At 39.0% G+C, this 26,718-nt stretch overlaps 1 protein-coding gene and 1 long non-coding RNA gene across 2 annotated transcripts in view; both read left to right on the top strand.

Annotated features, from left to right (window-relative positions):
* LOC136436995 (uncharacterized) overlaps positions 1-18,685 on the top strand; it is a 70,389-nt gene extending 51,704 nt beyond the window's left edge. Inside the window, exons 2-3 of the long non-coding RNA XR_010756126.1 lie at positions 4,497-4,596; positions 18,517-18,685. This is a non-coding gene — a long non-coding RNA (uncharacterized lncRNA). The remainder of the gene's footprint in view (positions 1-4,496; positions 4,597-18,516) is intronic.
* A 1,633-nt stretch (positions 18,686-20,318) lies between these two features.
* Positions 20,319-26,718, top strand: part of LOC136436994 (short transient receptor potential channel 4-like) — a 34,247-nt gene continuing 27,847 nt past the window's right edge. Inside the window, exons 1-2 of the mRNA XM_066431415.1 lie at positions 20,319-20,412; positions 21,025-21,114. The gene's annotated coding sequence lies outside the window, so the exon portion shown is untranslated. The remainder of the gene's footprint in view (positions 20,413-21,024; positions 21,115-26,718) is intronic.

A 26,718-nucleotide genomic window follows, 5' to 3' on the forward strand; every position in this document is an offset into this window, starting at 1 on the left:
TGCATTAGAACGATGCCGCAGACTAATACAAAAAAGGCTTCGACGGCGAACCAACTTCACCACGCCCAAGAATACTACAACTCACGGGCTTCTCAGGAGGTACACAAAATGTATGCACAGCTAAAAGGATCACCAAGCAATATGGGGCAGAAATCAAAGTGACGACCACGCACTTCCGGCAGATTACCGTGTCATGACCCTAACCCTGGTCAGATTTGAACCTCGACCCGGAACCATAAGCTAAAGGTGGTTCGTCCTTAAATAACCTGCATACGCGTCCCTGAATAGAGGTGAGAGTACAGCGCTAGGACATTAATTAAAAAACAGATAACACGAGAAGGCAGCTATCAACTATGAAGGACTGTTGATGACGTAGCTGTAACCATGGCTACGTAATGACAAACGTCATCACTTGTAACTCGATGACTACTATGACGCAATTATTCAACACTTGAGACCTGTTTTGATAATATCGGGTTCCTGCACGTTATTTGATATCAACGTGTTCATTTACTTTAATTCATCTATTTCGCTGTATCTATGATGAGCTTTTGTGATATTTACCAGTACTTAAGCAACATAGAATCAATGTGTTATTAAGTTAGTATATATTACAATAAGGGCATCACTGTGACCATAAATTTGATCTTAAAAAATTAAGAGCAGACTTCTTACAGTTGATCTTAGAATTCGTTCAGTAGCATTCAATATCAGAGGGAGGAACTCAATTAAAACTAACGAGTTTCTCGAGTTGGAGCTAGGGGACATTTCTCATGATGAGTACCAGATAATGACGTACTTGGAAAGTAGCAAAATGAAGAAAAATAACAACAGCATTTATAACGTATACGCTCCAAGTCTTGCGTAATGAAACATATATACGTTTTCAACACGATGGTAGAAAAAGTTCACTCTATTCCCGTATAGAACATTTACTCGCTATTTCCTAATAGAAAATTCACACGCCATCTTCGTATACAAAATGTATTAGAATATTTCCGAAAGAAAATTTACGCGATATTCCTATACCAAATGCAATGCGTTTACTAACAAACTTTCGATAAGTCCTCTGGTCATTCACAAATTGATTTGACCCGAACACTATGTCAAATGACCTTTGGGGACTATTGACGTCATCAAGGGGTCAATGGTGACCGACAATCGGTGTCAGGTCCTTCATCGTTTAAAGAAGTCCTGAACTCCAGTGGGGGGGGGGGGTATTTTCCAATAGATAATAATTTTAGGAAGTAGAAATGAATATTTATTATAGTGTACGATAAAGTACCTACTAGTCCCGTACGCATCAAAAACATCCAGTATTTTACTAAATTCCCCAGGTGACCCTCTATTTTCTAATTAATGAATTGAATTAAACAGCTTCAGCCTATGGCTGAATACAATGTACCTGGGAATGTCTGACAAAAGTTAGGTTACAAAAATGATTTCAGGGTTGATAAAAAAAATTGTCTTGCCATGTATTATTTCATATCTTATTAACAAGTTGCCTTCTTATTGTGCTTATCAAGCCTCATTCATGCCAACAATATTCACGATGAAGGAAGTGAGTATACGTATAGGGAATGCATGAGTTGGGTCTGCATGGGTTTAGTGAGTATCATATTGTTTAACAAAATACACCTTGGGTGATTCACTACAAGTGGAGTTCTGTAAAAAAAATCGGCTGATTATGTATTTATTGATACATAATCTAGTGGAAAGTAACACTCACTTCTCGAGTTTAGGACGTCTTTAAGAGATGGCAATTAGGTGACATAGATCTTAGGTCAAATTAATTAAGAGTGGTCAGCATCCTGTTTTCAAAAGCTTCACTTTGTGTATTGAAAGAGAGTGTACCATCCTGGAAACGTGTATTATGTAGAAGCCATCTTTTCTCAAACTTTCTTGTAGTCTGTGTTTGTTTCTAAGTCGATTTATGCATTTTGGCAGATGCTAGCTATTCCGTCCAACAGGGGACATTTTCCGACCAATTTCCGACCTTGTCGGAAAGAGAAACACGGTCCTAATCTCAATTTCCGTTAGGTTCAATCGATATAGACCTAGACATAGCAAATATTTCTAACAAAAATCAGAGTAAGGCCCCGCGTTTGGAACTTATTTCTACTAAGTTTTTGTTTTTTTCATTGGTCGTGCGTTTGGGACCATTTTTACGAATCTGTTCTCTCATTGGTCGCGCATTAAGGATTTTGTTCAGAATCTGTTTTCTCATTGGCCCCGCGTTTGGAACTTATTCTAACAATCTGTTCTCCCATTGGCTGTGCGTTTCGGATGTTTTCTTAAATGAGAATGCATTCATGTGCGTAAGTCCAAGTAGTATTTTGTATCTAAAAAAAAAACCATAGGGAACACACCCTACCAAAAAAAGCCAGTGGGAATAGACCCTACAAATATATGTAACTAGGGAAAACAACTAATCCAAGAATGACCCTGTAGAAAAATTTAAATGTTTATATTTGTGGAATTGTAAACGTTTAATGTAAATGTGCTTTTATGTTATGTAATGTACTTAAAGTTGGTACGTTTGCATAAAAATGTGAAGAAAAAAATCACAAATGACTCGCAAAAGGGTTTGTTTTGAGTTTTGGTGCTAATCTGACCTTGAACTGGAAAAATTTAAAGATAAAATGCTACAGTTTATTGTACGCAATTATGCCGTCATAAACATAAAGCGACATTTAGCCGTTTTTGTTGGTCGTCAGAAGTTCAAGGAATTTAGTAACCGCCCGAGCTCTAAAAGTCGTCAAGCGATCAATTTCCAACTGTGTGGCGGTGGCATTAAGGCTAATTACTTAACAGATAAACACCGATCAATTAAAATAACTTCCGTTGATTAGCTAAGTGCACGGAAGTAAGGTGAAATTAACGATCATTATCTCTTGTTAAGAGTTATTATACATCTTCAGGTACCATAAGTGAACCTCTCTTCTTAACCGAGCTTAGACGGCGTAGACTTTAAACTCATTTTATTAGATTCTTATGATAATTTAGAAAACGGCGTAGTCTATTTCGTCGTTGGTCTTCGTACGACATTCGTATTATAACTTGTTTAGGCTGTTACTGACCCAACCGCCGACTATGATCTTTTTTTTAAAGAAGAAAAAAGCAGCCTTTTTCTGAATCAATACACTCAGTTTTGCACGTTATATCGAAGGTTGTATTGTTCAACAATTGCATCTATGACAATATATGTATGGCAATGTAAAGATAACATAATTTACAATCTTTGTCTTTTTTTAACAATTATATTAACTACTCTATCATATTGAATAAAAATCACAGTAATAACTAAAAGTAACTCTTTCAAATATTATATTGGGTATTTCTAGGCCACTTTGTGTTTTACAGATATGTATGCACGACGATTCATGTAATTTATTCTGTTCGTATTTTTCTGGCAATCGTGTGGCAATTGTACGAATGTGGTCAGCCTCTAACTATGTAAACCCGCGATCCACGCAGATAGTCACTACCATATCTGTACAAATTATGCAAACGATACGATACGGTTTAGCTAGGTATCTAGGCTTTTGTATGAAACGTCTGACTGTTTCAAAATTTTATCCAGTTGCTTGAGTAACAATTTTTTTTCGTATCTTACTACCTGGATGTCTAACTTTTATTATTGTTGAGCCAGGTAGACTTGAAAACATGTTTTGTAAGAAATTGTGGGATTAAATGTCACAATCTTCTCATTCCTACATCAAAGGTCTGGGTAATAATAGATGAGGGCATATCATGTTTTATTTTGATCTCGCCTTTACTGTACGCTGATATGCCTTTTCCGGGGCTAGTATTCATAGAACGAAATTAACATAAACATACACCTGTTTAGGACACAAACGCCCATATCAAGATTTTCATCAAGGTACTTTTTTGATACTTGATAAAGTTTCTTTAACGTTAGGTCGAGTGACTTGCGCCAAGGTATCGACGTCTCTAGTTCACCATTGGATACTTTGCAATAAACATGTGATTTATTTTTCAGGTATATAATGTATATGCTTGTGAAATTTTTATAAATGTACTATATATTTAGGCGCGTTGTTTGTTCATTGTTTATTTGATTTGCTGTTAAGTACGCATTTCAAGGCTGCCCAACTAGCCTGTGGTTACAAGTCGTTAGCCCTGCTAATATAACAAAGGTTAAGAAAAAAATGGATTTTGAATACAAATGGATTTTGACTTCAAAGGAATGGCAATTAATAACAATATTTATCTATATTATATATAACAATATTCTTAGTACATTTAGGCTGTTACACATATACATTTAATAATTTAGATGACTTTTGTGTTAAAGTTGGTAGGATTAAGAAACGTCTTTGAACCGAAATAATTCTAATTAATTCTTTTTCTAGAAAGTTTTTTTTTTCCTTAGTTTTGATGTTAAGAACTAATGCACTGCTATGACTATTTCATGATAGTATTGCCCTTGAAGATCTTTCAAGAACACTAATTTTGATTCCATTTTCCTGCAGTTTTCGCCCCTTCAGTCGACCAGTTATGGAAGTACTTCAACCAATGGACTTCCGCCAATAGCCATATTTAGAAGAATATCCCGGATGTAGCCGACACTAAGTGAGTTGATATAATAATCAATTATTTCCAAAGCGCACTCTTTTACACCCTTGACGCGGCTGTTTTTTTACATCTGTTATGAGATCCCATGTAACCTATGTATTTTCCTTTTTTAACCACAGTTAGGGAAATATTCCCTTTGTAGCCGACACTAAGTGAGTTGATATAATTATCTTTTTTTCCAAAGCGCACTTTTTTATACCCTAGACGTGACTGGTCTTTACATCTGTTATGAGATCCCATGTGACCTATGTATTTTCCTTTTGTAACCATAGTTAGGGAAATATTCACTTCGTAGCCGACACTAAGTGAGTTGATATGATTATCATTTATTTCCAAAGCGCACTTTTTTTACAACCTGGACGCGACTGGTTTTTACATCTGTTATGAGATCCCATGTGACCTAAATATTTTCCTCTTATAACCACAGTTTTGGGGAATTACCCGTTCGTAGCCGACACAATGTGAGTTAATACAATCATTTTTTTTAATTTCAAAATGTGATTTTTACACGCTGGTCGCAACTGGTCCGTAAAGTTGTATTGAGGTGACATGTGACCAGGTGCCTTCCCCCTATAACCATAGCCCGGTTTTCGCCTACACAAAGTGAGTTTGTATAGTTATCCTTTTATAAGCAAAATAGATTCTTAAAATACAGACAGGTTCTCGTTGGTTTTATTTTTCGCGGTGAATTTTCAGCGCGAAATTAAAACCAACGCAAAACTTTTTGCCCACCTATGAATGTAGCGATATTATTGTGTCAGACGCAAACTTTAAACCACCGCGAACACTCTGTTTTCTCCCTATATTGAAATAAAAACCATGCAAACTTAAATGCATTTACAATATCTGATTAGCTTTCCGCAACCGGTCTTTAAAGTTGTTTTAAGGTTAGCTGCGATATTGACTTCTTTCCAATGGCGCCATGCGTTTAGATAAAAACCCTCAGTCTTTACCATCAAACCATTGCTTATTTGGACTTTTTTTTTGTCTGAAAGAACATTTTTGACAGCAAAACAGCAGGCGTTGTGTTCAACAATTAATAAGTGTTATAGGGATCGGGCGATGTTTTTAGGTCACTGAGCTCTATTCAAAGTGACAGATTTTCAGGTGCAAAATACGATCGACTCTCTGGCGACTTTGATATACATTTTCGATTTTTTATCGATCAGCAAATCCGGCCGTCTGATACTAGTACATACAAAAAAAACAATTCAATTTCGACCCGTGTAAAGAAAACAATCTGAATCAATACATAGTGCCTTTTGTCAAGTGATTCTGTACTTTGGGGTTTTCGGTATCGGAGTATATTGTCGATAAAGTGGCGTTCCTTTTACGAGAAATCAATGAACACGGTGATTGTAGGGCGACCCGTGGTTCAGCGGAAAGCCACCGGGGGGATCCGATCACTTGAACCGGGACCAATCATCGTGCATCGGTTATGAAGATGGAGGGGTTTACCTGAGTGCTACTGTGATGTGTAGTAGCCTCTTTGATCGTTATTTTGTAGTTTTTGGCGACACCTTAGTAGCGATGCCGGTAAGGCAACCAGTGGTACAGCTGAAAGCCACCAGGGAGATCCGATCACTTGAACCGGGAGCAATCACATTGCATCGGTTTTGAAGACGGATCTGTACGTAATTGTACTTTTGTGTTGTTGCATACTATTGGGGAGAAACCGGTTAACGGACATGCGCACGGAGCCCAGTTTGCTTGTCCGTTATTTATCTGGTTATTATTTTTGTTTTTGTTTTTCCTGGTGAAATCTTCGGTCAATTTTGGCAAGTTTTCAAGCAGGGAGACAAGAAATTGTGACCTTAGACATTTGTTGTGGTATAGAATAACATCTTTTGGGAAGGGGGTTTCCCCTAAAGACCAGTGTTTCCCAGCTGCAAGGGGGAAGATCAGAGAGGTTTCAAACGAGGAGTCGAATTACGGATTTTTCCAAAAACGCCAACTAGACATGTTAAGCTTTCCACCGGATGGCCGTTTTTGGACATTAAAAAACTGTTAAGTGTTCTTAATAGCCTGTTTTTGTTCCTTGTTTTGTACATAATCTTATGGACGTCTGTACAGCTGCTCCCTACCCTATTAAAGATACTGACTTTTCAGGCAGGGGGACCAGACATGTGTTCACTTTTCGAATCCAGAAAGAAATTGTGACCTTTGACCTTTGTTGTGGTGTAGAATTGCATCATTTGGGAGGGGATTTTCCCCTACTAGACCAGGGATTCCCAGCTGCAGGGTGTAAGATCAGTGTTTGTTTACCTTCAAACACGTCTAGTGCGTTAGAATGCAGGAGTCGAAGCCCGGCTTTTTCCAAAAACGCTAACTAGACATGTTTAGCTGTCCAGTGGATGTAAGTTTTTGGGCATTGAAATACTGTAAGGTGGACTTTGAAGCTTGCTTTTGTTCCTTGTTTTGTACATATAATCTGATGGACGTCTGTTCAGCTACTCCCTCCCCTTTTGTGAGGGTACCTAAAGATACTACTGTGCTTTGCTGCCCACCCCTGTTCGGAGCATGTAAATTATGCATATTTTTGCAACGCCTCAGTGGCGAGGCCTTAAATATAGTGCATATGGCTTGGAAGATTAGGAACAAGGGCAGTTGTGGTCTTGTTTATATCAGAGACCTCGACGCCTCAGTAGTGAAGGAATGGCGATTTTGTGAAGATGGAGGGAACCTAAGAATACTACAGTGCTTTGCTGCCCAACCCTGTTCGGAGCATGTTGATTATGCCTTTGTTATATTTTGGCAATACCTCAGTGGCAAGGCCTGTCACACCTAAACACATTATAGCACATTACCATACCTTATCCACCTCATAAATAACCCCATATAGTAGGCCTAACAAAAAATTTAAAAGTATTTTACTAATATTAATGTATATGGTTTTATTGCTACTGTTTGTAAGCGCCCTTTTTCGCAAAATTCATCCAACATAAGGCTGCAAGGTGAATGTCAGTGTATGATTTTTATTGTATTAATTGTATTGTATTGTTTGTGAAATGAAATTGATAAACCAATGATATGAAATTTTGTCAGGCCCGTAGAAGCTTTACGCCCTCTAATTTTCAATAAAGTCTGAAAAATTGGGAACATCCTATTAATATTTTCATTTATGCACATGTTCTTATATGGACCAATTTTTGTCTGACTAAGAACTGTCTGAAAATCTGACTCGTTGCACTCTTCAATATTTCTGGATCTTAGTTTTCTTTTTAATTTCGATTGTTATATTTGACTAATTGGGTATACGAAGAAATACACAAAACACAATCATGCGTAGCCGGATGCGTTTTTAGTCTAATTCCTGTTAGTTAATGGGATTTATTGTTATCAAATGAGCAGTCAGGGTTAGATAGCTATCTCGAATCACACTCTGTTTTCCCTTGATCTTTATCAATTATTTCATTATCTTGCATGTGTGTCTATTTGTATCTGTTTGTATTGCATATTCGAGTCGCGGTGGCGCAGTGGCAGAGCCAGAACCCAGAGATACCTGGTTCGAATCCGGGGTTCCCTGATTTGTCCCGTTGACGTTGTGCCCTTAGGAACAGAACTTAACGCGACTTTCCCCAGTTTACTCAGGTGTAAATGAGTTTTTTTTTCTTTTTAATCCAATGTCACTGGGAAGTACCCCTACTCTTTTCGATAACTGCGGTGGAATCTTCTTCGTGCTCATTTAGTGACTCCCTAACTGAGCTAGGTTCTTATTTTAACCTGACGAGTGTGTGGAGTGTGGAAATTCGTATCTAATTCCTTTCCCAAAGGCACAACTTGAACGTATCAGTGGATTCGAACCCAACACCTCCAAGTTCAAATACCAGGGCCAAATACCAGGGATGATAAAGTTGCTACCTGATTCCTGTGTCTGTTTGTTTTTTGTTTGTATCCCATACCTTAGAAAAAAATACCGAAACTAAGGATTAAACCAACTCGATTATAACACTATATCGAAAACGTATGCTAGCTCTTATTGTATTATATTTGTAATTAGGATGTTAAGTTTTATTCTATACATCTATTTTATGTTATGTTTACAAATCCTTGCCATACGTTGTACCATGTATAATTGTGGTGCAATAAAGTTCTTATACATGGTACCAGCGACGTTGGCGTGGCGTAACGGTTAGAGCGTTGAACTCAGAATCCGTAGGTCCCGAGTTCGATACTCACCATTCCCCGACATTGTGCCCTTGGGAAAGGCACTTTACACTACCATTCCTGGCGGTGGAGTGACGCCCACCAATTAAGCCTACTCGGCTAATCTGTCGAACAGTGTGCCAAAAACAACCTACGGATTTGGTTGCCGATGTGCCAACATCTAGCACATTTGCCACTGAGAACCGTTAATTTTTTTTTAAATATTTTTTTATACAGAACTTTATTGCGCGACTATTGTAGCAGGTACAAAGTATGGCAACAACAGTAAACATAGAACAAGACATAAGTATGGAATAAAACTATTGACTACAGCAAAGTAAGTATCTTATGTTTTACATTATCAAAGTTGGGCTAATTTTGAGTACCACTATTTTTCCTAGTAACAAAACAATCTTTTACATATTTGCCTATTTTAACATTGTATGGGCTGTTGCATTTAAATATATAGTCAAATCTGTCTGTGGCATTGAGCGTCTTAAAATCTGAAGTACTTGAATTGAGAGAGGTGAATAGCTCATCGCGTAAAGCATCATATTTAGTGCATTCCATAATAAAGTGAAACTCATCTTCTATTCGATTTGGACAGAATGGGCAAAACCTTTGGTCGGGAGCTACATTAAAGTATCTACCTGTTTCTATATTCAATATATGGCTACTGATTCTACCCCCCCCCCCCCATGGCGTAGCCCATCGGGTTTGTACTGACCAGTGCAACCTGCTTAATTTTAACGTGACCCTAGATTACGTCAGCGCAATGGGTAGGTCCTACAGGTTCCCCTCGCACAACACCTGATGCCCTTTGCGAGGGTCAGTGAAAACAATTCCGGTCACGGCTGGCCTAGAAATGAGATGAACCGCAACCGTGTTTCCTCCGCTTTACTGACAGAACAATCGATACGAATCACGTTATAAATTAATAATATAGGAATCACAAGTCCTAGATCGATAAAACTTCTTAGGCCAAGAGAGAAATGTTATGTTTCTAGGCCGTTAAACGACCGACCCCAGCAAAATCCTAGTCCTGTTTTGTCTGTGGTCAGCAAAGATAGATAAAACTTAAATTTGACATCTGAGTTACGAAATTAAAAACAAACCTCTTGTTTTGCAAACTTAGGGCTTTGAACAGTCGACGTAAGAATTTGTAGTTAACAATAATATTTTTCAAAATTTTTTAATCTGTATATCTTTTGCACAATTTACATATTTATGGTTACAGCATGATAATAAAAATGCCGTGCCTGGTAGTGGTTTACATAGAGCTAAAGTCAATGACTAATCTGTTTTGTTGGATGACTTCTAGCTAAAATCTTTCAAACAAAAGAGAATCCCTCCCTACCTACCCTAGTATTTTTTTATAACAGTAAACCGAAAACGCAATATTATTTTTTTCTGGTCTGTTTTGAATGGGATGTTCTATGACGGCAAATTTGATGGGTTTAAGCATAATAAATTAACATCGATTGTTTTTGTTGTATGACCTCAGCTGAAATCTTTAAAACAAAAAGAGAATCGCTCCCTACCGACCCTATTTTTTTGTAACAGTAAACCGAAAACACAACATTATTTTTCTCTGGTCTGTTTTGAACTTAATGTTTTTTGACGGCAAATTTGATGGGTTTTTATAGGCAGACCGAATTAGCATCGATTGTTTGTGTGGGAAAACGGTATAAAATCGATGCGGCCATCTTGAAACCACCGTTTTCCATGAATCTTCGTAAACACTTCCAACAAATTTTATGACTTTCTGAGCCATTTTTGCCGTAAGCTTGCTTAACCATATTGGCTGTTGGCGGAACTGTTATCTCATGGGAGATGCTTTATCAAATCAAAACGTTGACCCACTTTGACAGTTTGTTTTTTCAAGTTAGATTTAGTTTTAAAGTTGCCATTGATTATTGCCTTCATAAAAAATGGAGGTATAGTTTTTCTGGCTTGGCTGTTTGTGTTTCCGGATATTTGTGTTCGAGTTAACTAAGAATCTTTAGAGGGATTACGAATATATCTGATATGTAAATAGTTCTTGGAAGGACAAAGACCAAGGTCGATTTTGAGCACCCTGTGTCTTGGTGTTGCAGCTGAACTTGCAGTCGTTGTATCTTTTGTCAAGGATATGCTATGATCTGTATAGTTTTATGACTGATGGCATTTCGTGTGAGAAAGAAGTGACGTAGGTTTGGGCCCCATAACAGCTTGTTCTGTAATTACAGTGACGTTTTGTTTACTTGTGCCAGATTAGGTTTTCTTTATTTTTTCAAGATTTGACGGCATTACATGGATATTATGCGTACATTTTGCAAATGTACTGATGAAAGTTTTGAGGAAACTATCAAGGTTACAAAATACAAAGTCAAAACACTCCATTCTATACTAATACGTATGTATCATTTGTTATCACAACTTATTAGTGTAGTTATTAATTATGGCCTGCATTGATGGTAGGAGACGTACTCCGTTATCATTTACTCTTATTATTATCATTATTTTGAATATTAGGGTATTTTGTTCTTTGTACTTGGCGTTGTTAAAATTGAGTTCTTAACTTCAGAGGAGAGCCACATCGCCAGTGTCTTTTCCTACATGCAACAAAAGTAGAATTTCGTGAATCATACCTTTAGCTGCTAAGAGTACTCATTAATTGTAGAAGGCCTACCACTTCATTTTGTATAATACATATGCATTATCTGTTATCATAACTTTTTCGGTTAGCATTCAATTATGATTTTGGTGATGAAGAGTGGCGCACTTCGTTATTATCTAAATTATAATATTATCATTGTTGTAATTATTGTGACTATTATAGGTTCTTTGTTCTTTGTACTTAGTATTCTTAAAATTTAGCTGACGGTGTTGAGAGTGCCCGATTGTCCTTGACTTTGCCTAGATGCTAAAAACAGGGGAATTTTATGAAAATAACCATTAGGCACAACGTGCACACATCAATCATAAAATAATTCATTTGTTTTAGCGCCTATGGTGACAATTTCTTTTTTTTAGGAAAAAGAGAAAGAATGATAAAAAGAAACCCATTTACCCCATAGTGAGCCTTTCCTTGCAAACATTAATTGCAGTACATCAGGCCCCCGAACGTGCTTAGCCTAATGATGGCCTCATTAGTCTTTTTTTCTCCCGCGCCTTTGGGTCCTTTTCTCCTGGCTTTTCTCTTATTACTGGTCGGGCGACTCTTGACGCGAATCATGAATGTTAAAGTGGGTCGTATCAAGGTAAAGTACGTCATTCCAACCACTTCAGCTGAATGGTTTTACCTTACCAGTGATCTTAGATCATTCCGCAACTACAGGGAAGACGTTATAGTGGAATGTCTTCATTTCAGATAAGCATAAGAAGAACTAAAACGACATCTTGTGAAAGTACTTACCCAAAGTTCAATCTCAAAAATTATTCTCGTCGCACTACTGATGAGATGGGTGGCAGAGAGCCAAATAGTTCCGTATTCGTTATATGGCTTTTCCATAATACATTGTAGACCATTCTTGTATAGGTACCATACAGTTTCTTACGTTTTTTCTCCCATCATTTTGTCAGAGACTGACTTAAGACGTCCTCTTGGTCGTGTACCTTCTCAATTCCAAGTCATGGATTTTTTTTTGTTCTGTGATCGGAAAGTCTCCATACATGCATAAAAGGTAATAAGTAGTCAGCTCAATCTAATTGAAGCATGATGCTTTTACAAGTAGTTAGTGGTAGTGCAATGCGGCTTCGCCACGGCTCGCATTTTTGCCCAAGCCCACTTTTCTCGATAAGAGTGTTGTGTTATTTTGCATGCAGAGGTTTGACGCTTGAGGCTTACGTCCAAAGCTCCCTCATACACGGGGCCGCCGGCTTTACGTCACCATCCGAAATTATGAATGCAATCCCTTACAATATGTCCGAGCTGAGCTGACCCTAGGATCGAACTCAGGCCCCAGGATCCATGGAATTCCATCAGATGACAAAGCAGCGGGGTTACGTTACCGCTTGCGCCACGGGAATATGACATGAACAAAGCTTAGGATCCTTCTCATTACAGTTATACTAAATGATCTACGGCAACTATGAAGAAATACAAACTGAAAAGTAGGACGATTTAATTTAGACTAATAAGAGCGTAGATAAGCTAGCATTTGACATAAATTCATAAATGATCCATTCAAACTCAAATTAAAAGATTATAATTTTGATCCAATTATGGAACCAATGGCACGTTTTTCATATTTCACAATGTCCCATTATATTTTTTTTAGTTGTGACCTAAAAATTCATAAATCGTCTCTGTCTATACATTGGCGTTAATTGTTTCGAAATGTTAACTAGCATTGATGATAGGCGTAAAACAGCTGTGAAAAAACCGTAATGGTAGAGCTAGAGGTAGTGCCATACCGTTTTTGACGCCATAACATATAGGGGCAATACGCTGTTATCCAGTATGTCTACGCAAGAGTATTGGAAGGCTGGGCCCACGCCCTCTCCCTCCAACGGCTTTTACCTGGCCAACCAAACTCAGGTACCCATTTTACACCTGGGCGGAGTGCGGAAAGTTGTCATTTTGTCAGTCAAACGTTTCCCGTAGACTCCTTCTTGTTAAATCTATTGGCTGTCTGCATGCCTCCGATTTTAGCCAGTTTTTTTTTTGCAGTGCAAAGAAGTCATTTTTGCGCTAAATTGATTTTTGCTGAAATCCTACGTAATGTCGTTAAGCCGGCTCCACATTTCATGTGAGCGTCGGCCAAATTTTTAGATCGCCCGAAGCTAGCCGTATTTCAAAATCACCCGAGCGTTGACCGTAATTTCCGTCGAACACTAAAAACTAAAAATCCCCTATGAGATGGTACCATCTCTTGGACATGGACGAAGTCAGTATCGACTAACCTGATAAAAGGCCAATATTTGGACCAACTTTTATTTCTAGAAATCGCCCGAGGCCCGCGTAATGCTATGGAAAGGACGTCGGCCGTACTTTGGCCAAAAATGCACATTTGAAGCTCGCCAACACGTAGGCTGAGCTGAATTTCTTATTTGTGACTAGGGCTTTACAACGACTTTACAATTTTCCCGCCCGCTGAACAATGTGATGTATTCCTTTTGACTTGTAATTACAACCTCCTGGGAGGCTATATATTCGACCCCACACGCGCATATATATCATTAGGATGCTCGGGGCCTTCACCCTATACAAAAGAACGCATGCCGCGCATACGTTACTCCATATCATTTCCTGGAACTCGACCTAGATAATAAAAATACGTCGCTTGCAACAGACAGCCGCCGCCCACATCTGTCAACATATATATGAACGAAGAATAAAAACGTAAAAAATGCAAATAATTGATTGGTACATGGTATGAAGCCACTCTCTCATTGGTCGGACCAGTTTTTACCGTGCTGTCATTGGTTGAATTATTAATGGTGATGGACAGTCAGGATCGGTCTAATGGGCATAATGGGTTCAACTCGAATGAAGACTTTTAAATGTCTTTTAACTAGACTTGGTTTTCAAAACTAAAGAAATAGGAGTTAGTTTTTTTTTAAATTAACATGTTACGTCACGAGTCAAGGAATTCACGAATCTACCGCTCCTATTACGCTATTTTATGTAAATAAAGTACACGTAATAGATTGAGCGGTACATCAAATATTCCGGATAGCCTACGGCGTTTCTTGTCTCTCCAGTGTCATGAATTCTTCAAACAATGCAGCAGTACATGTCTTTATATACCACAAATAGTTACATGTTCCTTTTACTGTTTATAATGTGTTGTTTTTAATGTCATAGTGACAATTTCCTGTCTAATTTGCGAATAATTGTTTATTGTTTCATAAAATTTTAAAACAGCCAGGTGGCCGAATAAAACTATGATGTGTTTTTTTTAAGGGGGGACTGATCTAGTACAGTACACATAAAAGTAACATTGCAGTATGCACAAAGAAAATAGATAGAAATATAGAAGATTACAAAAAGTAACACGTCAAAACACAATCAACGTAGGTAACATAAACTACGGAAACGAGCTACTCGAAAACAAAAAGGAACGTCTAAGCGTCAAAGGTAGTTGGCATGTTATTCCAGACTGATTTCATTTTTTTTCAGCGTCGATCTATATCTGCATAATTGACCGATACCGTGACCGACCAGGCCGACATTTCACTAAAGGAAGAAACCCAAAATAAAACAAAGAAATTCAAATATTTGACAAAAATACAACGGCCGCTCTCCCAATGGTTATACCACTTGTAGATATATTCCCATTGGTTGAATTGCTAATTGTGATAGACAGCTAGGATCGATATATTTTTACAGGCAAAATGTTTAATCGTTACATAAATGGAAGTACGCCAGTCATGTATTGGATGGCACGTTTGTAATTTATTTTCGGATAGGGAGAACTGACGCCACGTGTTTAATCATAGTTTGTGGTTTGACCCAATTCGGATCGACACATTTATCATGGGTGGTGTGCACAAACTTTGATTTTATGAGTCTTGTGGTATGGTTCGGCAGCGCCCCACAGCGTGGGTTGCGAGAATTGCAACCATGGGTCGTGGCTTTTTAAAACATAAAGGTTGGCCAGCGAAACTTAAATAGCTACACACACGCGCATGTACACACACACACACACACACACACACACACACACACACACACACACGCATGTACACACACACACACACGCGCATGTACACATACACACACACATGCATATGCATACATAATGTACATATATACACATACAAACACTCACGCACGCTAACACACAATTAAACACACACAAACCCACGTATAGATATATGCAACCATAAAATTGCTGCATAACAAGTAGACGTTGCTACCTTCACACAAAAACATTTACCACATGTACCCCCCTCCCCCACACAATAACAAACACACACCCCCAACACAAACATACGCAAATTAAAATAAACACGCAGCCATGCACCTAATAGTTATGTACATGCATAAAACCTGTGCCCTTGTCACACCGAGTTAGAGAGTCACACAAGCTAGAACTGGATTAAGCGGCCTTAATTATTTTCAGATATATGGTCATCAAGCTTTAGCCAAATAGAGTTTTTCGTTTCAGACAGAATCCGACCAATCTTCAGCCCGATGACCGATTGGTCAGCACTTGATTTAATTAGGGCATGATTTTCCCTACCCTGTCACCATCTAATTTTTATTAAGGTCACAGCTGACAATAGCGTTCTACCTAAGGTCGCAGTGATTGAGGAGATGGCATACATGTATGGGTCATGCTTTAACAATGTTTTCCCTACAGGACTATTATGATATAGATTTTATTTGGTAGCAAGGGGAAACGTTGTATCTATCCAGTTTTAGGCAAACTAAAGGGCATTTTGGCTACACGAGACTTTGTTTAGATACGCTTCAACTAGGTTTCATAGATCTTAAGGTACTAACCCGAGATGCAATCTTCAAAAAAATTCTGCTCCACCAGAAAGTCACTAAGGTTAAGTAGATAACCATTGCAAAAGAGGGAAGGGCAATGGAACTGTCTAGCCCAATCCGTAAAACAGTAAGCAGTTTCAGAGCCTTCCTTTGACCCTAGTACCTCCTGTATTCTTCCACCTTAAGCATACACTGCCTAATAACTCAGATCTAGCCTCACGCCAAAACTGAAAAAAAGGTCGACCAAACTGGAAATGGTAGACCCCACTTGTTACCTCTAACCCGAAAGGTCTCCATATTGGATTCTGTGTTCTAGAAAATCGTCTACTCTCTTTGACAATAAAGACTAGTAATAACAAGTAATGTTCTGTGATAAGGACGGCAATCTTTTTTAGTAGCTTGCAAGTTTGGTGAAGGACAACAGTCTCACAACAGTCTGAACAGTGAGGTCTAGTAAACAGCAATGAACAGTCTACCATCATGGTACTATTGGCTAATTTTACGTCTAGGTCAGCGTTTCTAGCCACTGGACCACATACGCTGGTCTGTTGGAAGTTTCCTTATCGTCGTTGGTAGTCTAAGATATTCAAGACTAATATTTGGGTCGGGAAATGTCTGAAAATGACTGATGAGGTGAACATGGGTCACTCTCCCGCGGTCACATTCATCGTAGGTCGTCATACGTTTTTTTTCTGTATGCCGAAAGATTTTCAAGCAGGTTGTGACAGGACTAACACTGCATGGAATTCGATCTTTAAGCGCATCTTATAGTACGCGTAAATGTTTCTTCCCTCACTCAACAACAAGATCTGACCTTTACGTACGCTTTAAGGTATTCTTTAAGACCGGATCTTAAAGATTGGAACCGCCGCCAAGGATCTAAGGCAGCCTGAAACATTCGGTTTTTGTAATGAAACATAAACGACTACCTAAAGATCGTCCTCTTTTTGCAATCGCATGACGATCGTATGACTTTATTGTGACCAGGAACGACACTCATTTTCATTCGCCTTCTACTGCAATATTCCAAGAATTTAATGTATACCGCCCGCCGTCTCTATCAGATGCCGGTTGGTGTGCTTTGGTTTAGGGTAAAACATTGCTTTTTATGTCTTCTCTCAGAGGACGATTGACATATAAGGTGGAAGTCTTTTTTGGTCGATTTCTGCAAAGCGGCGTACTAGTTTCCGTTCCAGTTACTTTCATCTCCTAAGGTCGAGTACTAACAAGTTTTGTATGATTGACAATAATTACAACTACAATTATTTACTGCAGTATTCTACAATTACAGTTTCTTTCCCTGTTCCTTATTCGTTTTCAACTAATTCAGACATATTTGACATTAAGACCATGCTATGAATAAACCATTGCATGCGAAGACTGGGAAAAACTCTGAACTTGAGAAGATTATTTTTCCTGTCAATTTTCTGGGACAATTCTGGCATCTTTGACCCTAAACTTTCTGTCAATTTGCTGACGTGCTTAGCATTCAAATGAAGACGCAAACGACTGTCACAAACAAACAAGCAAAGAAACAAATACACAAACAAACAAATACACAAACAAACACACCGCATTATTCTCTCTATCTGAGACATTGTAGGCTGCAGTTAATCTTAACCTTCATCGCCTTGTCTCTCCAGAATATAACTGCCAACATTTTGACTATTTATGACTATCACTCGGTTAACACCTTTTCTCTCCACCAAGGAAATGCCTTAGCCATACTTGCCCTTTTAGGCTTTGGATGACCTTGTTAATATGACCTTGTATGGTCAGACAATGGCCGCTTCTATTCCAGACGCTTTTATTGTTGATTCCTGTTGACAATGTTTCAACAGACTACGGTGCCCACCGTCTCAAATGTTAGGCTGGAAATGCCTGGGACATTACCTTTTCCTATCAGACTGTTTTGGTCACCTAAACCTAACCCCAACCCTGACTCATATGTGTTAATCTAAACTTAGCTTTGCTGACCTTGACCACAAAACATGGCCTCCACCATTCTTGACGCATATATGCATGTCACTTGATTAACTCTTGTTGTTGCTTACCTTTACTCTTGTTGACCTTGTCCCATCACAATATGGCGGCCATAATCCCAGATTCGCACGACTCTTGCTATCCTTTGCTTTTGCTGACCATGAAAACTGTTGACCTAGTTTTATCAGAACATGACCTTCACCATCCCTTGTTGACCTTGTCCATTCAGAACATAGCCATCACCACTACTTCTAATACGCATGTCTTTTACACGTACTAAACCTCTGCTTTTGCTGACTTTGAAACCTGTTGAACTATTTCCTGTCTCTTGTTAATCTCTGATGTTGTTGACCTTGTCCCATCAGAACATGGCGGCCACCATCCCAGATGAAGTGTTGCAGGAGGAGGACACTGACCGGATCCCTCTACGGGTTGTCCACCACGAGTCGGACCTGTCGGAGGCGGAGAAACGCTTCCTGGTGTCCGTGGAGCGGGGGGACTACGCCACGGTGCGCCAGATTCTGGAGGACTACGGGCCGGGTCAGTGGGCTATTCTTGCTTCATCCTAGATAGTTTATTACCATTGCCGCCATATCACCCTGCCTTATGCTTTGGTCCCAATTGCGTTGGTGCCCGTCGGTGGTGAAGTCTTGGCCGGGCCCCGAATCCATATATATGTCCCGGTGTCTGGGTTACGTCCCGTTGCTCGCACGATTAGCTCAGATCATGGCGTGTAATAGTGACCGAGTCCCGCGTTCCATTTAAGTCTGAGTTATATTCCGGATCCCGGCCGGGCCCAAATATAGCCCGGCAGCGCAGGGTGTCCGACGGGCGTCACCGTAGGAGGCACGCCCAAATTTGCCACAAAACACCTGACGGTTCCCTCTTTTTTTTTTCCAATCGGGACCGAAGCATTACCAAGTAGACTAGAGATCTCAAATCAAACCATCTTTTTTGTTTTTCTAATATCTTTGAAAAGACTCTGAAATTGCTTATTTGTCTTAAATTCAAGATGCAACAAAACTACTTTGTGCAAAGAAGTTACCCACTGCTCATTATCATACCCGTAGCATGTTTAGAATATGAGATACAGAAACAAGACGGTATGCTGCAGTAATTTCGTCAGGAGACCCAAAAGTTATACCAATCAAATACAAAACCATGAAACGACACTCTATAAAAAAAATACATTCCATTATTGTTTGTCGCAGTTTGACCCCCTACATTCGTCTGGCAATTACGGCTGTGACGTCACGATGCCGAGGTGTTCTGAATACCAGCGCTATGCCAAACTTCTGCCCCGCAAGAAGAACATAGGATAGTACGCGTGCGTGGAGTTAGGGTTCGGGTAGGCAATAGCTTAGAGTTAGGCCTAACTGTAAGGGTTAGGGTTAGGAAATCCTCAACATTTTGAACCCTCCTCCCAGATTCCAATCAGACTTCTGCTTTAAAATTGTGACACTTCTCTTACCTCAGGTATACTAGAAACCCCTTAGCAGTATCCATTTGGTAGGGGCAAAAAAAGGCGTCACACCGGGTTGGTTTTGCACAACACCATTTGATAGAAAGATGGCCAAAAAATGTGTACCTGAGGACTTCCCATGTGAAACTATGCATAGTTGTCCTGTGAAATACTACATACAGGATTTACGAGGAAGCGCAGCACCCGAAATAATAGATGTTGACCGCTACCTCAGGCTGCTGTTAAGAAAATCTGAAGTATTTTTAAATAGGGCAAATATGCACAGTTTCACATGGTCAGTCCTCTGACACACATTCTTTCCAATTTTCTACCAACTGACGTAGTTCAAATATAACCCAGAATTAAGAACAGCTCGGCCCGTGATTTCCGGGCGAAAAGAGATTGATGAGGGTGTTTCATGGCAATGACATGATGAATGTACAGCGATCCTGATGAGACATTTAACATCTACTAACAAAAATCCATCAGGGTACAAAATTCTGCCACCGAGAAAAAACGTACGTCTTAATAGATCTCCAACCCAACGTGCCCCAGTATAATGCACTACTTCATATCTAAACTGTGCATATCTGGAGGCTGTTGCACTAGCGATCTTTCAAACCCAAGTGACGGATTTATTTAACCCACGGATTAATATTAATAAAGTTTACTACTTGGGCTATATTCAACAGAGATGGACATAAACTGTACGGACCCTTTGAGCAGAACAGCTTTGCTAATCGCCATAGAGAACGAGAACCTCGAACTGGTGGAGCTACTTGTGTCCTACAACGTCAGGGTAAGTGTGTTACTAATTTCATTTGTTATTACATGCTTAGCATATTAATTAGAATGTACCATAATCCCGAAGAGCCATGCTTATGTGAAACTAACTAACTATTGTAAATTTAGAAATGTTTATGGGGATTTAATTTCGCGTTAAGGAGAAAATTCGAGAAAATGGAGTGTTCGCGATGGTTTTCAATTTCACGTTTGAAACAACAGCACTACAGTCACACAATGGAAAGGCTTTTGGCGGTGGTCTTAAATTCGCGGTAAACACTTACCAGGAAAAAAGCGAAAATAAAACCACCGCGAACATTTCTGCATTTACATCACTTACAGTATGAAACATCAATAAGCCCACCCAATGACGCAACTTCGCTTACACAGAGAGGTTACAGTTGAAGGCCTCTGAGGCATGAACAAAACACGGCCGATTACTGTAACGACCAACTGACCGACGAAGGCCTTGACTAGACATGTAAAAAACATAATAAAGACAAAAACTGGTCACAAGTCAGGAGTCTTCAACATGCACATGCGCAATTGAATACCTTAAAGGTCTAACTGTCGTTTATTGCAACTAAACTAGTAGTATTTTGTGATCGCTTCTTCTCGTCTTTTATAGGTGGGCGACGCTCTACTTCATGCCATCAAGCGGGAGTTCGTTGGGGCTGTGGAACTGCTTCTCAACTGTACCGATGACAGAGCACAATACGTGAGTAAATCAACATATCCAATATAGCATTATCTACCATGAGCTGGTATGAACGTTTCACCCAGCCGGGGTGAGTATTGCCGCGAAGCCCACCCCTTGAACGAGTCTCGTTTATTATTTTTTTTAAGAATAATAACGGCACAACAGCTTTACTAGCGGTGAATGGTATCATCAGGTTGGTCAATCATTGGTTACCAGAGATCGTCAAGTACAGCTGAAGAGTTTGTACTTATAATAGCCGAAACTTCGATGATCATCTGTGAACCTCCCCGACGTTTGGGACTGCATTCTTCACATGGCAGCAGCGACACCTATAGCTGTAGTATGAAGTAGAACCAGTCGGTAGTGCTCTGATGAAGGGGAAACACGGCCAGCGAAGTTTTTTTTATAAAGATCTTTGTTAAAGTACCTAGTTATAGTCTTACTCACTGATACTTGCAAATTGTTGTCATGATTATTACACATAATCAGGTACATCACACTGTTTCCCCCCTCACTCAGAGCTATGTTCTAACCTTGTTCTGAAACAACATTTAGATACGGTTGGTGTGGATAAGGTCATTCAACTTCCAGGCCAGCACGGGAGTTGATTTTAAATCACAACCTTCGTGTACTCTCCTTTAAAATCGATAAATAGCTAGGGCTACTACCGCATCAATTTTCCGACTAAGACTTTTACCTATTATTTTGGGGTAAGCTGTAAAGACTATGTATTGATTTACAATTAACCGATAAAAATACATCAAATACTCTCATATACATAAACATACAAAAAAGCAAATTTAAAGTGCATGTGTATTCCGTCACTGCACGAAGACCAATACGTTTTAGCACGGCATGTTGCATGATTCAAGGTTATCTTTATGAAAGTATGCTGTACGTATGCTTTTTAAATATTTTGCTTATTATAATCAGTTCTGGAGCTTGTTAGAATTTTCCAATTCATATTTGAATGTCTGTTCAATTAGTTTTTTAGACAATACATTTTGACGAAGCGTTCTTTTTCTACGTTAAAAAGATTAACAGCTAGCATCTGCTCATTTTCATTGATGTGGCCCAATTATATATGTATATATATATATATATATATATATATATATATATATATATATATATATATATATATATATATATAAAAAATGATCAACAACCTGTCAAATGGATGATTAGATCTCATTCATAAAATAACGCATTCGTTTTTATGGGGTTCGTCATAAATTACAACTGTCACTAAACCACTAATGTTTCTGTGTAAATCAATACCAAAAGCATCGTTTAGATAGTCCACTTGCTCTCTAAGGTATTGCCAACGTCTTTAAGGGGCCTTTAATGTGGTTCATGTGCCCTTAATTTTGTCGGGTTCTCTGACCTCTACGTAGAAGTAGAGCAGTGTACGTCACGCGTGGTTTGCCATATTGATTCGGAGAGAACATGGGATCGATATCGTTTTGCGTGGTGCGTATCTGATATACAGTTCATTCATTGACCTATTAGATCAACAATGGTCGTCTAGGACCTCGTAAAAAACAGGGAGGGGGCATCATTCAATTGGGTTTCATTTTTAAAATCTGCGAGAATATATATTTATATTATCTTAATGTTACTCCAACTGAATGAATGTTCGACTATCACTGACACTGATGAGAAACGGAAGATTCCATCAAGAATGTCGAATTCTTTATGTCCATCCAGTTTCTAAAAGTTTTCTTTGGTCATCAACTAAACTATTGTGCCTATCTAATTTACGATTGGTTTTTAAAGATTAAACTGCTGATGCTTTAACGTTATGTCTGAATCCCTTTTGTGCAACGATTTGGGATATAGTATGTAACTGTCTTATTTGACATTAAGATTACGTTTTTGATCAAAAGTCCATCGGATTTTGACTGATCGTAGAATCTACTACTAGGACGTCTGAGATGAAATGTTTCTACTACCTAAAAATGATGTCAAGCTGCTCAAATGTTCAAATGGTAATCATTTTGTGTCATGAATTGTTACATTTTCCTCCCCGTACTTATCTAGATCAAAGGCAAAGCGCCCCTAAGAAGGGGGAAGAGGTCTCTTCAGGGCGATGTAAAGACTTCTTAGAACCATAGGCGGTCCTAAAGACGTCGTAAATCTCCACGCCAGAATTCATAGTAGTGAAAGATGAAAATTAAACTAACTCTCTCAACTCAACGCAGTGCTAAAATATTTATTTCAAGGTCACAAAACTCTTGGATTTACGATTCGCCAAACGTCTGAATTTGTAATAAGAATAATTAATGTCACTTCATCATGTATTTTAAGTGATAAATGCTAAGCGTTAATACCGATTCTTTTCACCTGCTCGAGACAATCTGATACGCTTCATTCTATACATGAATTCAATCATGTTATATACGTAGAGAACATGATTGGGGAAGTAGAGAATGTTTGGAAATAGAATAGTTTTGGATATTTAAGGATCATTTAGTGATAAACCATCGAAGATAATGTCCTCTCTTTCACTTGCTCAAAACAAGGGCATTAAATGGAACATATTTTTTTAAATTGGATTTAATACACTTCGCTCGGTAGATAATCTTAATTATATGTTTTACATACATTAAGAAAACGTTTAGATCTTAGAAACTGCAATGTAAACGATAGGTCTTTTATGTATTTATAATTGTATTATGTAGAAGACCCTTGTAAAATGCCTGTAGTTTCTATTTTTGCGTACTTATTAATAAGTTCTTGGTAATACACCGAGGGAATGTAAGATCAAACCTAGTATGTATTTCAGTTTATTGGATCTACAGCTATATAGTACCTTATAGAGAGGTAGTGATATAAGAGTGGGATTAAGATAGTTGATATCAATTAAGACCCAGTATTTGCAGCGTGGGAGTTTGTTTTCATTGAAATAGCTTATTCGATTGCCACTTGTTGTTTGCGCATATTAGCCTTCATTCACTTCACTGCAGTTAATGATAATCGATAAATATGTAATGAATATGTCAGAAAATGTATCATGTTATAATTCTATTGCGAGATCTATTTTCAACGATGGCGGAGCAATACACTAGGGAGATGGGAAAAGGTCGTGATTCCGCACGTTTAAAACTAACCCTTTGGTAGTTGGCGAATGGCTTAGCCGCTGATTAAATTCAAGATAACACTCCGCCTCTCTAGGCCCTATATGGCTGTAGATTTTGAACATCACTCTTCAAAGCAACAGCTTGATGTACTAGATATCGGATAAGCTCGTATGTAAAGCGTTCGAGAATACCCACCACGTTCGTTCTGCGACGAGTTCTACCGAGAGTTAAGAGCTTTTTTTATATACCTGATGAGAGGTTGTCTCAAAGACACCCCCACACGGTGTGAGCGGAATAACATCGCTTGTCTCCGACGACCTTTCCGGCAATTTCCCCCGACGGACATACTGCGGCAGGCGGTGCGCGTGGTGCCGGCATTGGTGCAAGCTACTGGACACGATTCGAGCTGTCTGGTCTGATATGAAGTGTTGAACATGTAGTACAGACTATAAAGATTATGTCGCAGACAAGGGTAGGTTGTCGCCATTTTTCACGATGGCTTATTCATTCGCTTTTGAAACAGCTCAGTTCGCCCGCCACGTAATGTAGTTATTTTTCTATCTCATCTTTTTTATGTATGTCTCTCGCTTGCGGCCATGTGGCGCTACAATATGTAGGTCGTCTGTTGCATTGTCTCGTCTTGTGTATACCCTTTATCGTTAGCTAGCGGCAGCTGTTTACAAAACATCTCAAGCATTATGTCAGGATTCTCAGAAAAAATCTTTGTCATTTCGTGCTCTTCAGGCCCTGGCTAATCTCAGCCTAGACGTGACCAGAATTCACACCGCGTGTGAAAGAGGTTGAGAAGCGTACTTATGAGCGCATTAGCAGCGTCTTCAAACGTGCCACTATATCGATAAAAAGAATGGTCTTAACAATTTGGGCAGTAAAACCTGTTACGCATGTAGTTAAAGGGCCATTTTGGGGTGCTGCTTTAGCGTCTGCTGACAAGCAATTTGCGTAAATGTAATGTTCTAATAGCAAGATGTGCAATCTTATCCTGCAATCTGGAGCAGACGCGATTTCCTGGTGATTATTATGGTTTCTCTGTACGTCGTTTTTCAAAGTGTTATTTGCTGCAACATTAGAGTTTGTCTAAATATCTTGTACACTATGGACCAAGGACCTTCAAGATGTTATGACTGAACAAATGCTGATCGGAATATATGTATGTATGTATATATATATATGTGTGTGTGTGTGTGTGTGTGTGTGTGTGTGTGTGTGTGTGTGTGTGTGTGTGCGTGTGTGTGTGTGCGTGTGGTTTGTGTGTGTGTGTGTGTGTGTTTGTGTGTGTGTGTGTGTGTGTGTGTGTGTGTGTGTGTGTGTGTGTGTGTGTGTGTGTGTGTGTGTTTGTGTGTGTATTTGTCTATGTGTGTGTATGTGTTTTCATGTTCGGAACAGCATCTTGATAAGCTACCGATACATAATTTTGATATTTCGTGGGTGCGTAGGGTTGGTTAATTGACGTTTCATTTTTTTAGGGTCCCCTTAGCGGCTTTCTGAGGTAATGCAGCGGAATCTCCAATTTTGATATCTTGTGTTCTGCGTATGTTATTTGAGCGATATGTATAGATATAGCTCTTGGAGCAGAGGTTAAATTGTGACCCACCCCTCACCCGCAGCTTTATTGGAACCGCATTGCCCGGATTTTGTTTTTATTATTACCCTTCCTTGTTCACGTATTGCAGTGCTCCCAGGTATTTATATCGACATGTGTACAGCAGACCGTATCATCAGTCTATGTATGCATCTTCTCCAGAGTCTCACTGAGTGTTTGCTTTGAAGTACAGACACGTCAGGGTGAGATAAGGGTCCTGATCTCTGAACTGCATCGTCTCGTGGGAGGAAAGCGCCTAAATAGTCACGTACTATCCAGTCTGAAACAATAGCAACTGCATATGTTTGTCCTTGTGGGAGGAAAGGAACTGACTACTCACGTACTATATATATCAAGTCTGAAAAAATGACATCCGCAGCTGTTCAACCCCCTTTAGCTTGAATGGGATCTCCCATGAGTGTTCCTAATTAGGCTGTCTACCGTCCTCAAGGGAATTGTGTTTCCATGGCGACCGTCTGCGGATTTATAAACAAACTTGCTTTTGGACTACTAGTATGTTAATGTTTTCCTCTCATCTAACATGGAGACAAAATAGGCATCACGTGCAGTCAAGTGGCCCAGAGCAAATAACCTTTTGAACTATTTTGTAACATTAATCGAATATAAAGAATACACGTCTGGCCTCTCAGGCAATAACGTTTGAAGGAGGTTGCCTTATTATTATTTTACTTTATTTGTGTTGTCATGTAAATACAATTATAAGGACTGTCGTCTTTTTCAAGGCTATGGATAGTTTTGTAACTTCATTGCTTTGTTAAGAACCGTTTATCAAACAGCTAATTTTTCAGGGTTTCAAAACAACCACTAAAACACGTAAACATATCAAATACAGCTTTTGACAGAAATAAAACTTTCTAATTACGGAAATAGGAATATTACTACTGTCACTCAGTCAAGGAAAGAAAAACATTTTAATAC

The sequence above is a fragment of the Branchiostoma lanceolatum genome, chromosome 6 (genome assembly GCF_035083965.1).
Source record: "Branchiostoma lanceolatum isolate klBraLanc5 chromosome 6, klBraLanc5.hap2, whole genome shotgun sequence".
Classification (NCBI taxonomy): domain Eukaryota; kingdom Metazoa; phylum Chordata; class Leptocardii; order Amphioxiformes; family Branchiostomatidae; genus Branchiostoma; species Branchiostoma lanceolatum.